Source organism: Echinops telfairi, unplaced genomic scaffold (genome assembly GCF_000313985.2).
Source record: "Echinops telfairi isolate 266 unplaced genomic scaffold, ASM31398v2 ScPeMD7_443;HRSCAF=831, whole genome shotgun sequence".
NCBI lineage: Eukaryota > Metazoa > Chordata > Mammalia > Afrosoricida > Tenrecidae > Echinops > Echinops telfairi.
Window position 1 is genome coordinate 61,476,125 of NW_022104341.1, and position 6,863 is coordinate 61,482,987.

At 47.2% G+C, this 6,863-nt stretch overlaps 1 protein-coding gene across 1 annotated transcript in view; it reads right to left on the reverse strand.

Annotated features, from left to right (window-relative positions):
- The window catches only part of LOC101649458 (inactive tyrosine-protein kinase transmembrane receptor ROR1), a 343,582-nt gene that overhangs the window by 307,691 nt on the left and 29,028 nt on the right, over positions 1-6,863 (reverse strand). The gene's annotated exons all lie outside the window — the stretch shown is intronic.

Consider the following 6,863-nt stretch of genomic DNA (forward strand, 5'->3'; position numbering starts at 1 on the left):
ATATATATATATATCATGTAGAAACTCAGAATGGCCCATGTCAAAGTGACTATGGCAGAGTTGGGCAGACATATGATATATATATATATATCATGTAGAAACTCAGAATGGCCCATGTCAAAGTGACTATGGCAGAGTTGGGCAGACATATGACATATATATACATCATGTAGAAACTCAGAATGGCCCTGTGCTTTTGGCACTGTCATCCGGGTGTCCCCAAAGTGAATTTGCCCAAAGTATACTTGAGGCTTCCTTTTACTCAATCAACTAGCATTTATCAAATGTCTACCGAGTTCACAATAACACAAGGAGTGCTAGGGGTGATCACAAAAAGGTCCTGGCAGTTTATGAGTGACTTTAAAACAAAACTAAGAGTTCACTGCCATGATGTCAATTCTAACTCATACTGACACTATAGGACAGGGTAGAACTACCCCCGTGGGTTTCTGAAATCCTAACTCTTTACAGGAATAGAAAACATCATTTTCCTCCCATGGAGTGGTTGGTGGTTTCCAAGTGCTGACCTTTCGGTTATCAGCCTATTACACGATGCCACCTGGCCTTCTGTGTGACTGGCACACATTAATTTATTTAAGTTTGAAAATAATCCTATGAAGTCAACACTATCATTACCCTCATTGGAGTGATAAGGAAACAGAGATACAAACAGAGCAGATACCGTATATACTCAAGGCTAAGCCAACCTGAATATCAGCCAAGACACCTAATTTTACCTCAAAAACTGCATAAAAATGTGTTGTAAAACTTGGCTTATACATGAGTATATACGGTCGTTGCCAAGCCACCCAATCAGAGCCAGGATTCCAACCCAAGATTCTGAATACCAACGACCAGACTTCCAAATATTCTTCAATGTCCGGTTTCCCAATGATCCCAGACTGTGGTCTTGCATTGTCCTTTGCACCCGCCCTGGGCAGGACTAGAATGACCCTGTCCTTCCCATGAGCCCACCTAGCACATGACACTACCCGAGGAGTACATTCAACGACTGAATCACCACGAGTTACTTATGACGGAACTGGAAGTCACCGCCAGGCGTGAGCTTTTTAATATAGCCCAGACATCCTTCATACTGACGCTTAATCAGCCTGAAAAGTGGGCTGCGAGAGAAAAGAAGGTAGTTTATGAGCTTGTTGGGAATTGAGACTCGATTTCCTCCTTTGTTCCTTTCTTGTTTCCCCCCCAGCACTCCATGCGTTATTGTGAACTTCGTAGACATTTAATAAATGCTTGTTGATTAAGTAAATCGAAGGCTCAAGTGTATTTTGGGCAAATTAGCTTTGGAGACACCCCATTTATTACTTACTCGCTTGTCAAGATGTCATATCCCCAAATCCCTCCCAACATTTATTACTTCATTTCCAAGGGCCCTCCCACCTCTCCTTGGGGGAGGAGGCGGGGCCAAGCCTTATGGCCATGTTGACAGGTGAGAGAAACTGAGATAGACAACCTGGAGCAGCCCTTTGCCATGGCAACCCAGCCAGGCAGTCTGAGGAGCCAGTCACAATCAGGATCAAGGCCCGGATCTCAGTGTCAAAAGCGGCACAAGCCAGAATCCTAGCCTCCTACATGACCAGCCCTTTGCAGAAGAGGGTGGAGGTTCCCGGCATGAAATAAAATGCTTAGCTAAACATCAAGGAAGCCTGCCAAACAGAGTGAGGTCATCGCATTTGACTTTGAGGGAACATTCTGTTCACGCTATCAACCTGCATTCACTTTCAGCACACTTCACCATAAATACTTCTGACTCACTATCTCGGGAAATATTTTTTTATCTTAATAAACTCAATGCAAGGCATAATCAAAATCGGCTTGTGCATTCTTGAGTTGGAGCCACAAGCTGTGTTTAATAAAAATCAGCCGAAATAGCAAGGGACTTCTGCATAACCAGTTTGTTATCGGATGTGGGGCTGCTGGGAAGTCCCAGGCATTGGGGGTGGGGGCAGGAGTGGGAAGTCAGTCAGCAGAAGGTAAGGCTGGAGTCCTAGACCATCAATGACCCACTTGCTGGAGCCTGGTTCCCATTAGAGAGCCCAACTGGGGGTGCTATTGATAATAATGGCATGCTTAACTCACTCACTGCCCTCTAGGCCAGCGGTTCTCAACCTTCCTAGTGCAGCGGCCCTTATACAATGCCTCATGTTGTGGTGACCCTTAACCATAAAATTACTTTCGTTGCTACGTCATCACTGTAATTTTGCTACTGTTATGAATTGGGCAACCCCTATGAAAGGGTCGTTTGACCCTCAAAGGGGTCGCGACACACAGGTTGAGAACCACTACAGGCACCCTGTAGGGCAAGGGAGAACTGTCACTTTTCCCTGGAGTAGAATGCCTGGTCTTCCTCCCATAACAACAGAACAGGGCACAGCAACGAAAGGACACAGGCCCTGGGGTTGGGCTGTGTGGGCTCAATTCTGGACGGTGCCTTTTATTCCTGTAGAATTCCTGCCTTCCAGGAAGTCAACCCCCCTATCCCCCCTTCCACTGGTGGAGGTTTCCTTGTTGCTGGGATACTGAACAAGTACCACGAAGCTTCTTGGCTAAAATGGGCTAGGAAAGAAGGCCTGGCGATTGACTTCCGCAAATCAGCTAAAGAAAACCTTGTGGATGGCAACATTTGATGCCAACTGATAGGGGGTTGGTGCAACACCAGGCATCATGGGCCAACCTGACACATCTCAGAACAATAATCAACCTTGCTAAGCCTCAGGCTCCTCAGCTGTAAAATGGGGCTATTAATTGTAACTTACTAATTCAGCTGATAGTGTTGCTGGGGTGGCAGTGTGGGTGGTGGTGGGTGAAATGAACCAATCTTCTCTAAACCATTAGACACTCACCACAGGGAACTGTAATTAGGTAGAGTCAGAGGTTCCCAACCTTCTGCGAGGAAGACAGAAACAAAGTGACATCTGGGCCCTGCCCCTGGAGATTCTACTTTACTTGATTGATGTTTCTCAAAGTACCAACTGTCCTGTGCCGTCAACAGGAGCACCCCTGGCTACAGTGATTATAGCTGCCGGTTCCTGACCATGGTGATTCTTGTCTGACTTCCTGCTGAGCCCTGTAATTAACTTACCTCTGGGAAAAATCCCCATGAGGATTTTTGACTACAATCGCCATTCACTCTTCAGAAGTCAACACTGAGACAATCCGCATTTTTGCCACTTCTCCAAACCACACCTCTTCCTCCGAGATTCACACCCAACACCCTCCATCAGATACAATGACAATGAGCAAAGCTGCCCTAGACTAGAGGATATCACGGTTCAAGAATCAAGGGGAAGAGATGGGTGGGTCCTGGGTAACACTAATGTCTTCATGAGGACTCGAGTCTTCATGCATGGAGGTTTTGCACATAGCAGGCTTCCAGGTGGCGGGCGTTGGAACCCAGTTGTATCCAACACCCTTAGCCTCTCCTAATGTATCCCCTTCCCAATGATCTTACACCCTGCTGTTTATGGACTAAGGAGCCTTGGGGCCCACAGTGGTGAAGCATTGGATGGCTAACCACAAGGTCAGTGGTTCAAATCCCCCTGTTGGTCTGTGGGAGGGCCTCTGCTACTATGAAGAATTACAATCTCGGAAATCGATGGAGCAGTTCTAGTCTGCCCTACAAGGTTACTGTGAGTCAGAATTAACTTGAGGGTGACGATTTTGTTCCCTCCTGAGGACTTCTTTGACTGTTCAGCCCCAGACCGCATCCCCCCCGCCCCCGCCTCACGCACAGGCACACCCCTCTTACGGTGTCGAGAAAGATGTCGTGATCATTAGCTGCCTTTGCTTTCGCCCCGGGCTTATGTGATGGGATCATTAGCAAACTCCAACAAGGTTACTTTAGCCACTTTTTGTCTCCCTCTTGTTAGAAGCTTTTGTGGATTTTTGTGGTTTTAGTATCCAATTTATTTGGGGCAATTTTTCAATCATTTTTATTATTTTGGGGTACCATTTTATTACTTCATGTATATTGCCTGCTTATGTTTCATTTAAATTTATAAATAGCAATAAGAATCTACAGAGGCAAAATGAATATATAAGCAAAAACACACGTCACCTTCAGGACAATGAACTTGATCTAGATACAGTCAAATTCTTCTGAAGGAAATTCTGCACCTTGAGAATTGGGCCTGGCGTCTTAGAGACACATCCCCAACCTGGTCTCTGACTCGCTCAGTCTTCACGCAGCCTGCTTTTAAAATGGTACTTTAAAAAGCAATCACAACAGAAACTAAACCTCCATCCTCGGCTAAAGGCTGGGGTGATGAATCGATTCACTGCAGCACAGTGACCAGCAAAGCTTTATGGTCCAGAGTGGCAGCTCCCCCAGTTCTGCAAAACCCAGCAACAGACGACCAGCTATCCCCTGGCTTCGCTCTAATGTCATAAAGTCCGAACCTAAGAACGACAGAAAAGCAAAGCCTTTGACTGGCGGGCTTAGGGCCTGCATGCCACAATGCAACCTAAAAACTGCATTTCCCCCCTTTGTGGATGAGTTAGAAACCTTTGAAAAATGGGCTTGGGGCCAACACAAACAGAACACATCCTAAGTCATCTCTGTGATTTCATTACCATGAACGGGCGACGCTGCAGCGTCAGCATCCCCCCGGAAGCCCATGGTGGCTGCTGCACGGTGGAAACTCAACAGTGTGCTTTCTGCCCTGCTCCCGAGCCCGGTGCTGCAAGAACCAAGCTACCTCCAGGGCCTTCCAAGAGCACGCCAGTGTGTATTTTCACTACGCGGCTCTGCCTCTGTGAGGCAGCGGCTTGTCCAGTCATAATAAATCCTCAAGCCTTGGATGGCGCTACGAGGAGCCCGGGTGGCTTTCAAAATAAAAGCTTGTCATTCTGGCCAAAGAATTTCTATTCCTGGGGGGACCACACGGCTACACCATCTCGGTTTCCTGAAGTCACATCTCGATGGAACAGGACCCGGACCCGGACCCGAGTCGGTCAACATCCCAAGGCGATTCCACTGGGGCTGACATTCCAGTTTCAGGTGTTCCCAGAAGGTAAACTTTGGGGAACATGAAAGGGCCTGCACCCCATGCTTTCCTGCCTTCTCCATTCATGGGGCCAGGTTTGTTGTATTTCAAAAGCTGGACCAATCTGCTGACTCGGCCACCTCTCCGGCTGGTGACGGTCAGTCAGGCTGGGCCCTGGAGAAGACCCTGGCACTTGACAAGTCTGTGGGGAGGGAGATGGGTTGGTCCCTGACGTTCCCCTCAACAATCAGGCGTTGTCCCCGTTCTACTGCCTTTTCTAGGAAACGGGCTGCTTCCTGAAAAGTAACCGCCAGGTCTTTCTTCCATGGCCTCTGCTGGTGCACCTGAGACTCTAACCTTTTGGGTAGCGGTTGAGCACATTAAGCACTTCAACCACCCAAGAGCCCCAGGTGCTTAGCTGTTGTTATCATGATTGTCACATTGATTCTGACTCTTCGCATCCCTTCGTATGGAGAACACAATTGTGTTCCATGCTGTTTTCAGAAGCAGATCTCTAGGCTCACCTTCTAATGTCTCTCTGGGTGGGTTCGAACTGCTAACCTTTCAGCTAATAGCTGAGTGTTTAAACCACTTTAGTATTTATACCACCCAGGGCCTCCTGTGTCCTTAGTGGCAAGAGACAAAAATCAACTAAACACACATGACTATAAATTTGGGGGGCCTGGCCATGACATTTTATTGTTGTAGCTCCTTAATCCTAGCACAGACTAGCTCTGAATTGTTGTTGGGGTTCAGTGGTGTTGCGTCAACCCATAGCAACCACATGCACAACAGAATGAAACGCTTCCCAGTCTTGCACCGCCTTCACAATTGCTCTTGTGTTTAAGCTTGTGATTGCAGCCACTGTGTCAATCCACTGAGAACCGTCCTTTTTGAGGCCGTCCCTCTACTTCAAGCATGCTGGCCTTCTCCAGGAAGCAGTCTCTCCTTGCAACATGCCCAGAGTATGTGAGGCTAAATCTCACCACCCTTGAGTGAGAGGAGCATTCTGGTAGTACTTCTTTCAAGACAGATGTATTGGTTCTTTTGGCAGTCCATGCAAGGTACAGTACTCTCAATATTTTTCCTTCAGCACCACAATTCAAGCGTATCGATTCTTCTTTGGTCTTCCTTATTCAATGTCCAACTTTCACATGCATGAGGTGAAAGAAAACACCATGGTTTGGGTCAAGCCAAACGGTAGCCCTCAAAGTGACATTCTTGCTCTTCAACACTTGAAAGAGATCTTGTGCAGCAGGTTTACCCCAAGCAACGTGTCCTTGGATTTATTTGACAGATACTTTGATGGGCATTGATTGTGGATCCCGGCAAGATAAGCAAAATGTTCAATGACTAGGTGAAGAAACAGATTTAAAGGTCTCTGCATAGGGGCCTCACATTTGGCCAAGGAGTAAACAGGTAAACAGACAATCAGTGCTAAAATGGGATGTGAGTAGGTTCCAGGTGATACTCGGAGGGCCCTCAAAGATGGATGCTTTCTGGGCCAGGGTCAAAGCAGGGTTTCCAACAGAGATGCCTGTTAGCAATCCATGGGATGTTTAAAAAGGAGATATGATCTTCACCTTTCAGAAGACCCTTAAGATGTTGAAGGAAGGAAGAGATATTCCAGGAACTTAATTTGAGAGCAGAAGTAAAAGAGCAAGAAGCAAAGCAAAACAAAACCAAGTCAAGTGGGTAGGCAACATGGTGAGTGTTGAAGTTGTTCAGGGGAGAGAGGGAGAGTGTGATCAAAACAGGCGATGGCCGAAGGCCCAGGCTGGCTCCTTGCCTTTTATCTGGCAGAGTGTGCAAGATCCAGAGCAGAGGAGCCGGGAGAGAAACCCCAGACTTCCTGTC